At 45.4% G+C, this 18,772-nt stretch overlaps 1 protein-coding gene across 2 annotated transcripts in view; it reads left to right on the top strand.

Annotated features, from left to right (window-relative positions):
• FAM168A (family with sequence similarity 168 member A) overlaps window positions 1-18,772 on the top strand; it is a 230,042-nt gene that overhangs the window by 28,528 nt on the left and 182,742 nt on the right. For both annotated transcript variants that reach the window (XM_054973531.1, XM_054973530.1), the window contains exon 2: window positions 13,006-13,097. The gene's annotated coding sequence lies outside the window, so the exon portion shown is untranslated. The remainder of the gene's footprint in view (window positions 1-13,005; window positions 13,098-18,772) is intronic.

Raw genomic sequence — 18,772 nt, 5'->3', positions numbered from 1 at the left:
TCTTAACCACTACACCAAACTGGCTCTTCCATTTACATCAAGGTCTCTGCTTTACAGCCATATCCCTCCTCTTAGCTGAAAGCCACAGAGAGATGATGCTGTAGAAAAATGGCAGTGACCATTTCAGGTGTGCCAACAAAGCGTTTGTCGCCTCTCTCTGAAGGATCCCAAGCCAATCTCTGAAGGTGGCGGTGGTGAAGCTCACGGGGGGTGGCTTTGAGGGAAGGTATTTGTGGGTTCGAGGAGCACGTTTGCAGAGGCTGGTGAGCGGTATGAGAAAGAATAAGGCTAGGTAGCCACGAGCAGTATGGAAGGATGGTCAGTTTTGACTTCAGGGGGTGCTGCCGTCGTGAAGAATGGCACGAAAAGTGGGCAAGGCATTGTCCTGACCAGCAAGGAGCATTTAACTGCACCAGCTCCCCCTTGCAAGTCTGAAGAGCTGCAGCCTGGGCATCGGGTTTCCTGCAACATCAAAGAGGAAAGATAGGCTACGATAAGCGGGTCCCGGGCTTCAGAATGGTGTGTGTTATGTACTGTCAAGTCGCCTCCGACCTATGGCGACCCTCTGAATGAAGGACCTCCAAAACGTCCTATCATTAACAGACTTGCTCAGATCCTGCAAACTGGAGGGCGTGGCTTCCTTTATTGAGCCAAGCCATCTCGTTTTAGGTCTTCCTCTTTTCCTACTGCTTTCCGCTTTTCCTAGCATTATTGACTTTTCCAGAGAATCTTGTCTTCTCGTGATGTGACCAAAGTACGAGAGCCTCAGTTTTGCCATTTTAGCTTCTAGGGAGAATTCAGGCTTGATTTGATCTCGTACCCACTTACTTGTTTTTTTGGCTGTCCGTGGTATCTGCCAGGATGGTACCGAGGGCAGATTCTGCACCTGACGATTGCTATACTGATGTGGAGTGCCCAGTGGGGACTGTGCTTGATAATTGATTTTTTCAGGGACACAGAGTCTTTTAAAACAATGTGTGCGCTTTCTCCAGTGCTGAATATGCCACAATTAGAAAGGCAGCAAGTCCCAGAAGAAAACGGGGGCATGGTGATTGTTGGCGGGGAATGGGGGGAGAAATCTCAGATCTTTACTTTTATTTTCCCCTGCCTCTGCCAATGGCGTGTGGTTGCTTTGTATAAAACTGCAGTGTGTGCGTGTTTTCCCATGCGCACTCAGTATATGCCCGATCTGACCGTTGTATACAGATGAAGAAAGTATGCCTTGGATCTCACACTTCAAGATATCAGGTGGCTATTTCCAGGTTTGAGACGTTCCATGGCATAAGCAATTCCATGCAAATAGAAAACTAGCACAGAAGGGATGAAAGGTCTGATTTGCCTGCTGTTCTGTTTTCTGCATGTGAGGACACTTTAAAATTTGATCCTTTTATATTCCGCCATGTGCTATCCAAAGTGGTAGAGAGCTTTTGTGGTGGTTCTGCTGTGGCAGCTGCTCTCCTAGCGCAGATGCAAAAATAGTCAAAGTCAATAGTCTGGCGAAGAAGGGTGCAGGGCATGGTTCAGATGTCAGTGGAAGCCCCGGTTCTGCTGCATGTTGTCTTGCAGGCACCCCTTCATGTTTCTGATTACTGCCGGGCTCACATGGCAACAGCTTCATTAAAATGCATGTTACTTTTAATAATATGCATCACAGCTACTGTGGGATCCGTTCGCTTGCTTTGTAGCCTTGAGGGTAAGTCAACATCTCTGCTCTTTTGTTTTCCACCAGGAAAATGGGAATATTGATGACTTACCTCACAGGGCGAGCCCACAGCTTAGAACAGGAATGCGGGCTTTGCTTGGAAAAGGGAATTCTTGAAATCCTTGGCATGTCCGATCAAAAGGTTTTGCATAGCAAGGTTGGGAGAATACATCTATGTGAGATCTTTGGAGAGCGGCCGTCGGTAACTACTGAACAAAGGGCAATTACTGGGCTAAGGTCTTGAGATAAAGTAGTTTCTCATGGGGAAGAACACGGTAAATATTGCAGAGCATTTTGCATGCTTGATAGTGTTAATTTGAGAAGGGGTCATAGTTTAGTGGTAGAATAAGTCAACTTGCATGGTGAAGGTCTCCGGCATCTCAGGTTGTTGTCAGTCCTTGGCAGGTAGAATCCCCAAGTTCTGCACAGCAAGCATTCAAGTGTATTGGTTGATGTAACTTTATTAGAAATCCATCAAGTTCAAGGTGCTCAGACAACTGAATTGGCAGAAGTGACATAGATTGCATTGGTAGTGTTAGTTATAGGAAAGGTTCCCGCCATCAGGATAGGGACCGTTAAAGTTTTGGGCACGAAAGAACCAGGGGCGGGGGTAAAAGGGAGAAGCTAGGTTTAGGCTAGACAGAACAAAGAATGAAATCATCTCTGTTCCCAAGAAGGATACATTTCAAGCTGGCCACAGCCAGCCTTCAAGGACACTTGTGGGAGGCAGCGGGGAAAGAGAAAGTAAATACTTGTGTGAGAACCTCCTGCCTTAACATCAATAAGAAACTTCTCATGCCCTCAGAGGACCAGTACATAACACAGAATACATTCATGGCAGATATGCAGACAGGCATATATGACAGTTTTAGGCGCTGGGAGAGACTTCAGGCCCTGGAGAGCAGCTGTTGGACAGAACAGATAACGCTAAGATATATTGTCGAAGTATTGTCGAAGGCTTTCACGGCCGGAGAACGATGGTTGTTGTGGGTTTTCCGGGCTGTTATCGCCGTGGTCTTGGCATTGTAGTTCCTGACGTTTCGCCAGCAGCTGTGGCTGGCATCTTCAGAGGTGTAGCACCAAAATGCTAAGATAGTCTGACTTGGATTAGGGTACCTTCTGATATTCAATATTTCTAACATACAACATGTTGTACAGCTCGTTTGTCCTCAGGACATTCCTTTGCGGTAAAGAAGTAATTCTGTTTTACCTATTACAAAGTCAGTCTTAGTTTCCGTATTAGGGAAACAGGGAAAGATTTCTGAAGCCCTGAGACGCTAGCGGAACATATAGTTGTTTTTTCTTTGATAAAATCGCAGCGCCAATGTCTGGAGGGTTCCCTGAGCTCCGAGGCCAGTCTTGTTAACGGAAGACTGCACTATGGCTTTATAAAGTCTATAAGTGGCTTGGGACATTTGTATCTTTCAGGATGCCACAAAAGCAGAGGTTCTAAAGTGTTCGGCTAGGTTCATACGTGCAAGAAAATTGCAATGCTCAGGTGTCTTAGACTGGACTGCACCGCATCAGTGGAGGAATATAGAAGGATCCAATTTTGAAATATTTATTTATTTTATGTAATTTATAGTTCGCCTTTCTCACTGAGACTCAAGGCGGATTACGCAGTGGGAGATTAGTACAGTCAATATCAAGGACATTTCCATTAACAATACAGTAGAGTAAATAAACACAAGTTTACAAAGACCTAGCATTAGCAATACGGAGTTGAAGAAATGCTGAAACAGAGCATAAGCAATGTTAGGACTGACATTAGACAACATTAACTACCCAGTAGGATCATACTTGAAGCACAGGTAGCACATAAGACCACATACTTAAAGCAACAGAGTGGTGAAGTTTATGGTCCCTAATTCATTAATGAAGCATCTGAGACCCCCCTCTCTACAATACAGCTCTCCTCTTTGAGTAAAAAAGCCTTTTTGAATAATTCAGTTTTGCATCGTTTGCCCTTGCATGCAGAAAACAGAGCTGTGGGCAAGTTAGACCTTTCATCTCTTCAGTTCTAGTTTTCTATTTGCATGGAATTGCTTATGCCATGGAACACCTCAGAGCTGGAATCATCCACCTGCTATCTGAAGTGTGTACTCCGTTCTGCCTCCTCAGGTCTGTCCCTCCTAACTGCCACCTTATCCTTTTGCATGTGTGAACTAGGCCTCAGAAGCAGAATAAATTATGGAAGAATGGCCTACCTTGTTTTAATTAAGGAATTTGAGATTCCCCCAGTGCAAAAGTGTGGGAGAAACGTCCTAGAGAATGGGACCCGTGAGGATTTGCAGGCAAAGGAACGAATAGGGCCTTCTGCAGGCACTGCGTAGAAGATGGACCAAATCAAGAGCTGCCCTTACAGGGCATTCTCTGTATTGGCCCCCACCTTACAGAATAGCTTACCTGCAGAGGTCAGGAATGCTCCCATTTTCTTGGCTTTCCACAAACGATGCCAAATTGAATTATACAAGAGGGCTTTCCTACACAGGTGATAAGTTACCAAGCCAAAGTACTGCCTCGGTGCTTGCACACCTTTATCTAATCTTACAGAAACCTCTGGAAGAGCGTGACATTGTGAATGAATTAATGGAATTCGTTTACCAAAAAATTTAAACATTGCGTGAATGTTTCATGCGACATGCTACGTAATTAAAAACTAATCCTTATTTCGTGATGATAACCTTTGGACTATAATGTATCTTAAAGAGAAAACTATCATTAGATTTTTCCACAAAAAATGTTTTATTACAAAAATCTGATTTAAATCAAAAACATCCTATTTAAATTTTTAAAATCTGATTTTTTGGATTGTTTTTAAAAAAATAAATGATTTTTATCCACCCTGATTGGATTCCTGCTTGTTTTCAAATCTCTGCAATCTCTACACTGTTGTGTTGTTTACTGAAGTCCCAGCCATTGATTGTATTGACCGACACCAGGTAAACCGCCTTGACTCTCAGTGAGAAAAGCGGACTATAAATAAATGAGAATTATTCCCCCACTTCCTCTTCTGTTACTTGCCTCCACTTTCTCCAACCATCCCGCTGCTTTGTCGAAGGCTTTCACGGCCGGAGAACGATGGTTGTTGTGGGTTTTCCGGGCTGTATTGCCGTGGTCTTGGCATTGTAGTTCCTGACGTTTCGCCAGCAGCTGTGGCTGGCATCTTCAGAGGTGTAGCACCAAAAGACAGAGATCTCTCAGAGATCTCTGTCTTTTGGTGCTACACCTCTGAAGATGCCAGCCACAGCTGCTGGCGAAACGTCAGGAACTACAATGCCAAGACCACGGCAATACAGCCCGGAAAACCCACAACAACCATCATCCCGCTGCTGTTTCTTGCCCATCGTTGCTCTCTCCTTCGCCCTCTGAACCCTTCTTACTGCCGCTGTTGCTGCTCTGTTGTCTTCTCCTCTGCTGATCTTCACTTATTTTTTAAAAAGAAAATCTTGTTGTGTGGGATTGGTAGTTAAACCCATAATGCCAACCTTGATCTCACCACATCTTTCTTTTTTGAAGTTACGTTACATGCCATTCTCTGCATTGTGGTTTTTAAAAGACCCACATTTAAAGTTACCTTATTCTTTTTTGTTTTTTTAGCAAACCCTTTTCTGAACCTGACCCCATTGTGTGGATTCTTCGATCCATTCTTTGAAGCCAAGTTCAGAATTATTTGTGTGTGAGAGAGCGAGCGAATGAACTCATATAGTCCCGTTATATTCTCTCTCTCCACCCCCAAAAGTCCACAGCAGACCCCCCCTCCCCCAAGTGCCAGACTGTATCTACCCACTATAAATTTAACCAGGCAACATCTGTGGGAAAAGTACACATCTCGGACTCGGCCAATGTTTGTATTCACAGCTGCAAGTTGAGAAATGACTTTCATTAAATTGACTGCTTAAAGAAACTCCAGTGAAAAAAGCACCAGCAAAGCAAGTGTAGTTTCTCTGCATATTAAATATTCTTCCCGTAAAGAAACTTTCCTGCTGCCGATACAAAGAAGGTGCAATTCTACAGGACAGCCCTGTTAATTTTTTTAACAGATGCTAAAAAGAAAAAAAAAACCAGAAATAATACTTTTGACAGAAAAGAAACACTCATCCCAAGACACACACAGAGAAAGATGCATATTTGGGTTCTCTTGCTTTCGGTGAGGAACGCTGGAGTAAGCTGAATAAGCGGGATTTGAGTCCAGTGGCCCCTTAGAGACCAACAAGATTTTCAGTGTTCAAATCTGAAAAAGGGATCTGTGACTCTTGAAAGATTATACCGTTGAAAAATCTTGTTGATCTCTAAGGTGCCACTGTTCTACTGCAGACCAACACAGCTGCCTACCTAAAACTAGGATAAATAAGAACGCCCACCCCGCATCATTTCTCCATCACCTTGTAGCTAGTAGGTCTAGTTGATGTGACCAGCATGGGTACGTGTGGGTAGGTGAGACACAAAAAAAAGTGTGGGCAAGTAAATTTAATACCTTATTTGTAAGGTTGCCTTAATAACCACGTGGGCTTCTCTATTGCTGTTTGCACCTGTCGTGGTTGCTGGGAAGCCTCAAGAGATTGCATAGCTGCTGCCACATCTGCAAAGTGACATCTCTGTGTTAGCGGGTCCCGAATAGCAGGCAGTCTATTCTTCCAGTCTGTTCAGTCCTCAAGCAGCTTCTCCATTGACCAGCAACATCTCAGTCTTGTCTGGGTTGAGCTTCAGTTTACTGGCCCTCATCCATCTCCATTACCATCTCCAGTTCAGGACTTCCACAGGTGCCCCTCCTTGCTTGTGTGAAGTGATTGGAGTATGTGTATGTATGTGTGTTTGTGGGTCCTTATCCAGTCTACTCCATGACAGGCCATCTCAATGTTTCGTCACCAAAAGCAGGAGAGCGCAAATGCTAAGGTTATGTGCTGGGGTGGAAGGCCTACAAACCACCGCAAAGGGGAACAGTTTTCTCTCTCTCCCTCAATAATAATATAATAATAGTAACATTCGATTGATATGCTGCCCTTCAGGACAACTTAATGCCCACTCAGAGCAGTTTACAAAGTATGTCATTATTATCCCCACAACAACAATCACCCTGTGAGGTGGGTGGGGCTGAGAGAGCTCCAGAGAACTGTGACTGACCCAAGGTCACCCAGCTGGCTTCAAGGGGAGGAGCAGGGAATCAAACCCGACTCTCCAGATTAGAGTCCTGCGTTCTTAATCACTACACCAAACTGGCTCTCAACAAACCACAGGTGTTGCTGTCTCAGCCTGTGAGGAGGAGTGAAAAAGAGCGATAACCTTTCCACAACAACTAAACCGATCAGATTGTGTGTCAGTTTTCCCATATAACGAAGGAGTCCATTCTCCATTTTTGGTTCATCTTAACTCTCCAAAATCTGTGGATTCCTTCTGTTTCCCTGCTCCGCTGGCAATGGGCCTTTCTCATCTCAGGAAAAGCATGCAAGCCCCACAAGGTTGTGCCATTCGTCGGCATCTTGGGACACCGAAACTGCTGGAGTTTTCTTACTGACTGCACAAGCCATTCTATACCAGTCGCCTTTCTGGTGTATGTAAATATAAAAAGGAAGCTCTCCACTTTGATTAGTCCAGCATCATCTGTCTTTAGGTACGTCCCTTTGGCCAAGCAGCTGAAGATGAGAAGAAGTCCTACTTTGGGGTCCATTTTGATCATAAGTTCCATGTTAGCCTTAACCTTTGAAATGTCCATCGTATATCAGTTCTGGAGCTTGGAAGGAACAGACTTACAAGCCCTACATGTTTCTGAGAGGCTGGAAAATCCTGCTGCCAAACGAAGTGTCTGCTCGATGATGCTACTTCTTCCTCTTGCTCCCTGGGGGTTCGAAAAACAAAAGAGAATCTGTAGATTTCTGAGAGTTAAAGTGCTGCCACCAGCAACTCTGTATCTCCTGCTAAACGTAGTCACACGACTAGCACTCAGAACCTGTGTAGTTGTTAGGTTCCACCTACTTACTGTGCCTCTTGCTTCACTCCTACAAGCTCTCGCTGGGGTAACCTATGGCAGCTACATAATTTCGAGTGATCATGTTCAAGGGATGACAAGCTTCCCCGATGCCCCTCCTCTTTACCAGATTTCATGTAGCAAGACTGAATAGTGTGGCATTTCCAGAGATTAAACTCAAGAGCATTCAAAATATAAGGTAGTTTAACAAAGGAATAAAAAGAATACACATGGTCTGTTTGAGCATTCTGGCTGAACAAGGGTACAAAGAGAAGGTAAAAACACACCGTCCTCTTTCCCTACGCTCAGTTCTTATACAAAGTGATGTTTCAATAAGACAGGCTAGTATTACTTGAAGTTGCAGCAGTTTAAGTCTCGGCATTGCCTCAGTTCTCATGGTTGGGTCTTCTCCCCTTTGCCCCTTGTGAACAAGACGGAGTCCCTAGGAAAAGGTGGCTTTTGCCTCCTTGATCTAAAAGAACTTCTCTGTGTCCAGAAGGGTTTGATTCCAGTGGCTTCTTGATTTTCCGGGTGTAAACTTTCAAGAGTCAAAGCTCCAGATACAGGAAGAAGGGAGCTTTGACTCTCCAAAGCTCATACCGTGAAAATCTTGTGGGTTTCTTAAGGTGCCACTGGACTCAAATCCTGCTGCTCCACTGCAGAGCAACACAGCTACCAACCTGAAACCATTCTCTGTGTCCTGAGTAGGGTCCCCTTACCCTCCCAGCAGAAAGGGGGGACCTGGTACTAGGAGTGCACCACGGGGGGGGTCCATTCCTGCGCGTTTCCCCCCATTGGGCAGGTGAGTGGTGGCTGGGGGAGGAGGCTGGGAGTGGGGGATCTCCCGCCCCCACCAGCGGACTGGCAACCCTAGTCCAGAGAATTTATCATCTTTGTCTTTTTCCTTTCCCTCTTGGGCTTTATTTACTGTCCCAAAGGAAGAGTTTTCATCCTGTCATTTTAGTCTTCCCAGCTTTCTGGCCCGAGGTGTGACTCTCCATTGTGAACGAAGCCTGGCTTTGTCCTCCTAGCCGGGCTCCATCTGCGTTTCTCTGGCATTGGCTTGCTCTTGGGATGTGACTCATGCTCTGTGTTCCTTTTTCGAACTGCAGAAGGACACCTTTTCTGTTTCGCCCTGAGATGAATGCAGACCCAAATGAATATAACCTTGATATGAATTCTGGGGTGAAAGGCATTGCACCACAGACCCTTTTCATCATGTGCCAGGTGATGTGGGAAGGATGTGGAATGTGGCAACTCTTGCCTCTTGGTTGTTGTGGATTTTCTGGGCTGTATCGCCGTGGTCTTGGCATTGTAGTTCCTGACGTTTCACCAGCAGCTGTGACTGGCATCTTCAGAGTGTAGCACCGAAAGACAGAGATCTCCCAGCGTCACAGTGTGGAGAAGATGTTGGCAGGTCATTTATATCTACTCAGGAAGGTGCGTTTGGGCTGAGTCATCCTGTAAGAGTTTCCCAGGATGTGGACTGCTAATGGGGGGGAGGCTTCACTGTGTCTTGAGGAGGTTCTTTTTTGCAAATACGTGAATTGCTTTTCAACCAAAAACTGCCCTCCAAGGAAGTATATGCAGTACAGTTTAAAAACAGGATAATGTAAAAAAAACCTTAACAGTCTACCGTATCTAAAAAAGAATCGACTTTCTCCCAGTGGTGCTGTCATATAAAAAAAAAAAATCCCCGTACGATCCCATCAAAATCATCAACATAACATTAAAAGAATAAAAAGAGCAATAAGATTGTAGGTACCACTGCAATTAGTTAATCGTCTCCAAATTAAATGCTCTCAGGAGCCTGAGAAAACAGGAAGGTTTTCTGCCCAGGACCTGAAAGTTAAAACATAATGTGTCTGAGGACAAATTGCTTCTCCCTTCACTGCCTCCTGTGATATTTGCTTAGCTCACATTGATGCTGGTTGCTATGCTCGGCTTTCCTACCACGCACTTTCTCCTTCTCTTTGGAATGTCTGAAGACAACACCCAATTTGGGACTCTCTCCTCCGCCATCACAACCACAACCCTGAGCCAAGAGTGGCTTTTGGTGATTTGTAGATGCACGGGATTTGTATATTTGCATTTCTGCTCAGGGTGTGCAGCTGTGTAGGTGCCGCTCGCACGTCGAAGCAGTGCAGATTGTACAGAGGTAGTTTAGAAATTCTGTGTGCGTCAGCATAGCCTTCAATGTCTCCCAAAGAGCCCAGGCGGGATGGGATTTATTTTAACTGTGTTTCATTTTTCAAACTGCAGGGAAGCAACCCAGAGGAGGTGGTTGCTGTCTGTTTGCAAATAAATCTCGATCGGTGTATCTCGATTCTTGCACTCGTCATTTGCACAATTGCTTTCTGGCTCTTTCTTTTTTCATCGCCTTCTAAGTCACCTTGAATGCTTGGAATAGGGCGGGCTGTAAATCAAGATGTGTAAACCTTGGACTACAGCAGGCGAGAGTAAAATGCCTGGTTGCGTTGCTCCCGTGATCTTTCCTGTGTGTTTTCCCCTGACTCGCCGAGACTTGGCTTGATGTCTCCTTTCTTGGGGTTGCCCGGGAAGTCCATTCACCTTTATGTCCGATACTATTAATCTCGCTTCCCACTGCTTGTTCCAAATGCGAGTCTGTCCCTGGTTGATTTGACAGATGGCTGCATGTATTTCAGAAATAAACTCAATACAGTGGAAGCTAACTTTTATTCAGCGGCTGCCTGAAAATCGGAGATGCAGAGGAAGAGGCCTGAAGGGAAAGATGCTCGTATGCGGCAGAGGTTGATGGGACAATGATGTCAGCTTTCCGTGAACACACGTGCTGTTTGCTGGGCAGGGAAGGGGGAGCATTCCTTTGGGTTTTGCAGGATCTTTGAACAGTCAATGAGAGACTAATACAAGCCGGACTCGCCTGGGAATACTTGGCTTGATATAAAAACGTAGCTGCTTTGTATTCTTTGTCGTCCCTTTGCACATCCATTGACATGATCTCCAGAATCCTTTAAATTATAAGACCCTCTCTCACCAGTGCCAAGTGTTGCCTGTGTTGTGAATGTCAGTACGTCTTTATTTTTTGTCTCCCCTAAGGGCATAATAAAGCAGGGTGTGTATGAAAGCGAGTACATGTTTTGTGTGTTTGTTTCTGTGTGAGACACAGAGAGAGAAACTCCAGACACTTCTGCAAGAATTTAAGAATTCAGTCTTTGTGAGTTTGTAGATTTTAAAAATAGGAACAGAATACTTTCCCACTGTATAAAAATGGAAGAAATCAAAAAATCAGAACAAAGCTGTTTAGCCGTACCCGCCTTCTCCGAGTCTTCAGTTCTTTTATAATAATGAATCTTGACTCGTCTATATATTTTGTGCACAATATATGACTAGTCCTAATTTTTTTTATTGAGGGTCAACATTCTGCCGTAGTGGTCTTTTTTAAAAAAAATCTGATACATATAGTACACAATGCGTATAACATTGTGTGAACTAGTGCTTTTTTGCAACTGTGAGAGCTGTATAGAATATGTTTATTGTGAGATTCACACAACCTTAACCTCTCCTTCCCCTCATCCAATGTCTGCACCATTTTCAGAGCAATCCTATCGTGAGTTACTCCAGTTTAAACCCATTGAAGTCAATGGACTTAGACTGAAGTTATATTCCATAGGATTGCACTGTTTATGTACCTTTTTTCTAAAAAAAAAAAAGTGAGATTGAATGCTTGTTGGTGTAGCACTCAGTTGCACAAGTGTTTGGATAACTTTTGTTCAGAAAAAGAACATTACAAGACCACCCCTGCCTTCTTGTAGCAAAGGCCTGCTATTTCTCTGTTCTCTCATGCTTTTCTTTCATTTTTTTTTTAAAAAACTTGTGTGCTTCTCCTCTCTGGAATTATAATGCACATCTTGTATGAAGGCTTGAAATGGGCACGAACCGGGAAAATTCTGAACCGTGTGGTTTGTGGTTTCACGAACCATGAACCAGAAACTTTCATGAACTCGCCCGGGTTTGCGAACTGGTTTGTTTGGTTTGTGAAAATGTCACTTCCACATCAGCAGAAGGTCTGCAGAGAGCCCATCCGCTCTGTTGCCTAGGAAACTGATTGATTGGCATCAGGCTGTCTGCAGTGACAAACTGAAATATGAATCAAATGAACTGGGATAAAATTAGTCACGGTTCGTACTCCTATGAACCACCGGTTCGCAAACCATGAACTGGCCCGGTTCGTGACGAACTTTGGTTCATATTTCAGTTCGTGCCTGCCACTAATGAAGGCACCACGTTCATTTCCATACATGTTGAAATTGGTTTTCTTTTTCTGTGCTACTGGCTAGACTATCATGGTGACTATTAGGCTTCCCAGTTGCATGCCGCCGGCGGGCAATCTCCCAGGGGTTTGCCCCGTTGACTGGTGATTGCAGGAGGTGGTGAGCCCTCCTGGAGATTGCCCACCAACAGCAGACAACCTGGAAAAGCATGTACCAGGCGCACTCTCAGTGCAGCACAATGTCACATCTTGAAATAACGCCATCATGCCAACCATGGCCGCGCTCCCGTGCTTCTCTGGGACCGGTTTTGGCCCCAAACGGTGGAATTTGTCCCACATGAAGTGCAGGAGCACGCCCATGGTTGGTGTGATGATGTCACTTCCCAGAAGTGACATCATCATGCAACTGTTGGGAGTGCGCACAAAGTGCACATACAAAAAACAACATCCACAGAGCACAAGGTAAGTGCCAGGCAACCCTAGGTGACTTGCAATAAGATCTAGGCCAAGAAAATCTCAGAAAGTTGTATTTTGTGGGATTGTCTGGAATAAGCCCTTAAAAACATGACAGAAGGATCGTCTTCCTTAACTGTTCTCTTGGTACATCACTATCTAATAGAAGTTTTCTTGGAAATGAGTAGGTTTGCTGACTTTTCTTTTGGTTTTCTCTGTCTTAACCATTGTGTGACGGGAAAAAGATTCAGTAAGTGAAACTTTTCTGTATGTGAAGACGCCCTGATAGGGAAGTGATTGCATGATGGGTAGAATTTGGCAGTTGTATGATTCCATGCAACCCAGAAATGTTTGCAAAGGTGGTTGAGTTAAGGTGTGGCTGTTAGATTGCCAGACGGCAATGGAGGAGTCCAGTAGCTCCAGTATGCTTGGCGAGAGTTCTAAAAAATCCTGATATCAGACTTTGCATATCAGTTTTTATTTTATATATTGCCTGCCTGCCAATAGATAAGGCCGTGCTTCTTTGTTGTGAACGTTGCCCATCACTTTCCATGGAGATGCATGTTGTGACAACTTAGGGGTTTTCCTCACCTTGCTTTGTTGGTAACATTTTGTTTTTATTTGCCTTTTCAGAATTGTGGAATGCTGTGAAGAGCCCAGCTGCCTCAGAGACAGAACAGATTTGGGACTATTTTCAGCTGAAGGATAGACTACGCCTGTAAAAGGTACCAACCCTGTGTACTTCACTGACTAGTGAAATTTTACCCTGTTCCTTAATGTGTTAGAAGGGATGAAAAAGATTACGTTAAGCGGTCACTAAAGGTTTTGTGGTGACCTACGGCGACCCTATGAATGAAAGACCTCCAAAACGTCCTATCATTAACAGACTTGCTCAGATCCTGCAAACTGAAGGATGTGGCATGATTACAGTATGATAGAATATTCACCTGATAATAAACTTTCGCTGGCAAGAACGGCTACCTTTTCGTATTGGTAAATTTTAAAATTTTGTATCGGTAAATTCGTGTTCCCTTTGAGTAAGTATGCACTGATGTTTACTGCTTGCATGTTTTCATACTTTGACCCAGCCGTGTGGTCCATTAAGGAAAATTATTTTTATCCGACTAAGGCGGCCTACAATCTAAAATAGGCCATGCCAAGATAGAACACAGGCCTTCTGGGGGAAAGGATAGGGAATCAAGAGTTAACGGGGGCAGAGAGGGACGAGAAGGGTGAAAGTGGGTCTAGGAAATGTCTTTGGGGGAAGTGGGCTTTGAGTAACGCTTGATGAGTCTGGTTTACAGGGCATGGCAAAGATGATAGTCAGAATTAGGAGGAGAGATGGGCAGAACTGACACCAAGCAAGGTTGGGCTTGTATATGTCTGAAAGTCTCTTACGGTGGTTTAACGTGGGTAGTTGTGTTGGTCTGCAGTAGAACAGCAGGATTTGAGTCCAGTGGCACCTTAGAGACCAACAAGGTTTTTAGAGTATGAACTTTGAAAGCCACAGCTCCCTTCTTCAGTTGTCTGAAGAAGGGAGCACTGACTCTCGAAAGCTTACACTCTGAAAATCTCGTTGATCCCTAAGGTGCCACTGGACTCAAATCCTGCTGTTCTCTTATGATGGGATCTTGTCTTGGTTCAGTGCCTAGATGTTTTGTTTCAGTACTTTTCTGATGCACAAGGCCCCTGACCTGGATAGCCCAGGTGAGCCTGATCTCGTCAGATCTCAGAAGCTAAGCAGAGTCGGCCTTGGTTAGTACTTGCATGGGAGGCCCCCAACGAAAACCAGGGTCGCAGAGGCAGGCAGTGGCAAACCATCTCTGTTAGTCTCTTGCCATGAAAACCCCACCAGGGGTCACCATAAGTCAGCTATGACTTGAGGGCTCTCTCCACCACCGCTGGTCCACAGGAGGCTTTGTATTTATAAATTAAGGACCGTTTCGTATTAAAGAAGTAAACCCTGATTAGTAAAATGGCAAGTGTCTTGTCCAGGCTATTGCTCACGGTACCCAGAGCAGGCCCTCATAAGGAAATTATTAACCTGATTGTGCAAGAGGAACATAGAATCATAGGGTTGGAAGGGACCTCTAGGGTCATCTAGTCTAACCCCCTGCACAACGCAGGAAATTCACAACTAACTCCTCCCCCACATTCCCAGTGACCCCCCCACTCCATGCCCAGAAGATGGCAAAACACCATCAGGATCCGTAGCCAAACTGGCCTGGAGAAAATCACTACCTGGCCCCCCAAGGTGGTGATCAGCCTTACCCTGGGCATGTAAGACAGAGCCACAGGAACTGAGCACTGATGTAACCCTTCCTGCCCTCCCTTTCATGAAAGAGAAGGTGTCGTCTGGATGGAGTGGCGTTTGCAATGGAAATGGCTTTAGATGTCTTGGTCAACAAGGAGAAGAATGAACCAGTTGAGAGTTGTCCTGTGGGCAGTCTTGGGTTTGTTCCACACAACCTGTGGTTTGAATGTCCCTCAGCCAATCATAAGAAGAGACAGACGCGGAGTCCTGTGAGTGAAGCAAGTCTATAACGTTTATTAAACGTGGAGGACCGAAGTTTACACAGAGAGTAAAGGGTTCCCTTGTGTCCAACGCTCATCGAAGCAACAATAGCTGTGCAAAGCATTTTATACCTTTTGATTAATTGCAATATTGGTTATTCTGTTGGCTCAAATATTGCTGTGGTCCCCATTGGCTCAAGCGGTCTACCACCTCTAGTAATATAATAGTCCAGGGGTATGCTTATTGGAAGAAACATCTTTGGTTGACAGCATAATTACAATATTTCCTGATTGCCATTGCTTATCTCATCTGTCCTTGGCCTGTCTCTAGGAGGAACATCTCTCTTCCTTTCCGACACATCTTTCATAGGCTCTTCACTTTGTCCCCTTCTCTAGCTTATGTAACACTTTACCAAGGGCGCCCCAATGTCACTTCTGGCCACCTTGTATGCTGGGTTCCGTGGGAGGGGATCGCAATCCCTTCCTGAGGAAAGTGCTTGCTGTTACATTTAGCACCCATTCCCGTTTCTCTGGGGCTTCTTCTGAGCCCTGAAAGGTACAGCTTAATCTAACTGGACTACTGTAACTCACTCTACGCAGGGCTTCCCTTGGGTCTGATCTGGAAACTACAGCGGGTCCGGAATGCTGCTGCTCGTGTCCTGATGGGTGTTCCATACAGGACACATATTACACCAATCCTACAGCAGCTTCACTGGCTCCCCGTGGAATTCCGGATCCGTTTCAAGGTGTTGGTTTTAACCTTTAAAGCCCTAAACGGACTGGGACCAGCATACCTGAGGGACCGTCTCTCCCCGTACGTGCCCTGTTTGTGCCCCAGAGAGCGCTTCGTTCAGCGAGTAAGTACTGGTGATCCCTAGCCTTAGGGAGGCTTGTTTGGCTTCGACCAGGGCCAGGGCCTTTTCGGTCCTGGCCCCAACCTGGTGGAACTCTCTGTCCGAGGACACTCAGGCCCGTCAGGATCTTGTATCATTTTGGCGGGCCTGCAAGACGGAGATGTTCCACCAGGCTTACGGTTGAAGCCAGCGCCAGGACCATCATCGAGCCTCCCACCGGTCTCCGGTATTCGAGTACAGCTCGTGTGTCTGTCTACCTCCTCTTCGTATGCTGGGGGCAGGAAAGTGTAGCCAACTATATCAGGTTTTTGTATATATATAATTTTAATTGCCGGATTTTATTGTAGAATCTGCTATGTAATTGTATTTTAGGACTGTTGTACCCCATCCTGAGCCCACTTGTGGGGAGGGCGGGTTAAACACCGAATAAACTAAACTAAATTAACTCGCAGCTAGCTTCCTTCTCTCAGCAACACATTTTCTTTCCCCTTTCTCTATTGCTGCATTTAGCATAAAGCAGCTGTACTAAGAAGTTTCTGTATCAAGTCATGCGCAGGTGTCCTGCAGGTGCAACTACCTTACAGCAAGCGTCACAGTGGCTGGTCTTTTTAGTCTTCACAGTGATTTAAACATACATAGCATACATTCTGCTTTGATCCTTTTGTTTCAAGTCTCATTTTCTTGCAAGTTGCGTTACAAATGCTACGTTCGCCCCTGAGAATAACATTGCACGGCAGTAATAAAGGCACAGAAAGGTATATAAAATATTCTTCATTAAATCTACTTCCCACAGATCCGTTCTCTGCTCATGCTCTTCAGCATGAGGCCATTAAGTGAGGTTGCCTGCAGCGTTTGGCTTAAGTGTCATCAACGTGCCGTTGTTGACGCCAAGCTCTAGATTTCATTGTCTGAACCTCCGCAGGCCTCCGTCTGAGCTCTGAACCAGCGCTTTGATGTTGTGGTCCAGTGGCTAGGATGGAACGTGCTGAAGTTGAATCCATAAAGGACCCATCTAATGCTGGTTGGGGGGGGGGGCTGATATCTTAGAGGGACTGGTTCCACTTGTGGTGGATGAAGGGGAGTTGCCATTTGCAAGAGCAGGTTACGAGATTTGTGGTGCTCATGGACCCAGGTTGGTACGGTGATCAATAAAGCCTATTATCCGCTGCATTCGGTTCCCCACCTCTCTTAGACTTGACTGACCTGGCTCAGCTAATCCATGCTTTTGTAACTTTCCCCATCTTGATTACTGTGATGTGCTCTGTGCCGGGCTCCCCTTGAAAACAGCCCAGACACTCCAACTGGTTGGTAATGCTGCAGCTTCACTATTGTCAAGCGCTGACCGGAGCGTGTCTTGCCCGTTTTAAAACAGCCGCATTGCCTCGTTGTTTATTTCTGGGTTGCATTCAAAGCTCTGTGTTCATCGGCTTGTCCCATACTGGCTGTTGTTCCCCTTAAGGTAGCCCACCTGGCATCAATCTTAGCTTGTGCATTGTCTGTCTTAGCTCCCACGCTAGGGGTCAGGCAAGATGAGGGGAGTGCTAGAAATGTTTAGGAGATGCTGCAGGTCCGTTTTATTTTCTTAGTGCTTTTAATGGGGTGTAGGGTGCAGGCATTTTTGTAGGAAGAAGGGGAGGTTATTTGGGGCTTTACTGTATCTTCTGTGTTTTAAATTGGGATCGGGCGACTGGACGGCACATAACGCACACACAAGCTGCCTTGAGCCATGGGGAAAGATGAGGTGTAGATATTTAAAATAGCAAGTGTACGGGCTAAGATTTCGAAGCTGATATTGAAAGTAGCAAGGGAGGTGCAGCGGAGAAGAGACGAGTGCTCCCGTCTGCATTTTGGAGGATGAAAATCTGAGTCATGCTGCTCTGTAACAAGAACAGATGCTCACGAGGAAGCAGAGGGACTGTGATGCACCCAGTCTAGCGAGACAGAAAACGCTTTGTTTCCTTCTCCTAGGGGTGCTGTCTGTGCATCTAGGAGTCCATCTTGAAAATGTTAAGCGCCTTCCCTGTCTTAGAAGGCTAAGCTTAGCCTGAGTCAAGGCAGAGGGGCTGGCCGTCAGGCCCCACGACTCCATGAATGGCCTTGACGTTGGACGAGACCATTGCTGTTGGCTTTCTCCATCCGCTCCACAGGGATAATGGCTGCAGCTTAGCTTACCTCCTTCTCCTTCAGACCCTGCTCCTAGCTTCTGCACATCACATGGTGTGGCGGCTCCCCCTCTGTGAGACCGAATCCTCCAAAGCTCCATGGTCTAAATCCTTCCTCTGCATGGCTTTCATGTTGTTGGCTTTATCCTTTTTCACTTAAAAAATGCATTTTGAAGTGTGAGATTTTCTGGTGGCTGGTGCACGTATTAGGAGAAGAATTAGGGCCGCATCCAAACGGAGGACGACATGAGTATCTCTTAGAACGTGGTGCAAAAATGAGAATCTAAAAAGCCTTATTGAATGGGTCCCGGTGGGCGACCGGCTTACCGATTCCCTGTTTCCGGGAAAAGTGCTGCTACTTTCTCAGCTCTGTCAGATGCAATTAGAACAAAAGGTTCGATCGCTTGTACCTGCCTTTTCATAGGGCCTTCCCGCTGAGCTTGTCCTCTGTAGCTTTGCCTTCAAAAGCCTAGCTGGACGTAGTGACTTTCACTTCTGATGTATAATTTACCGGCTTTTCCTGGCGCGGCAGCCTTGTTTGTGTTGGTAAGTGCCTGTTCTCTGCGTACAGCCTGCTGGCAATTTTGTAGGCTGAACAAGCTGCTTCTTAATATACTTGGCTTTCTGTGAAGTGCTTTTGGACAGCTAGTTTAGTTAATATCTTAGTTCCGAAATGTTCCCAGTTTTTTTCCAGCGCTGTCCTTTACAAAGAGGATATTGAGGCTGCCACTAATTTACTTCAGAGTAATCCTAAGCACTCCGTATGACATTGCTTCTTAGTGCAAAATTTGGGCATCATAAACTGTCCACAGAATAGGGTTTTGCACCCGTGACCTCACTTGTCACTCCCTGTTTTTGTTTTCTAAATTC

This window comes from Eublepharis macularius, chromosome 3 (genome assembly GCF_028583425.1).
Source record: "Eublepharis macularius isolate TG4126 chromosome 3, MPM_Emac_v1.0, whole genome shotgun sequence".
Lineage (NCBI taxonomy): Eukaryota > Metazoa > Chordata > Lepidosauria > Squamata > Eublepharidae > Eublepharis > Eublepharis macularius.
Note: the sequence above shows the minus strand (reverse complement) of the source record. Positions and strands in the feature narration are given on the sequence as shown.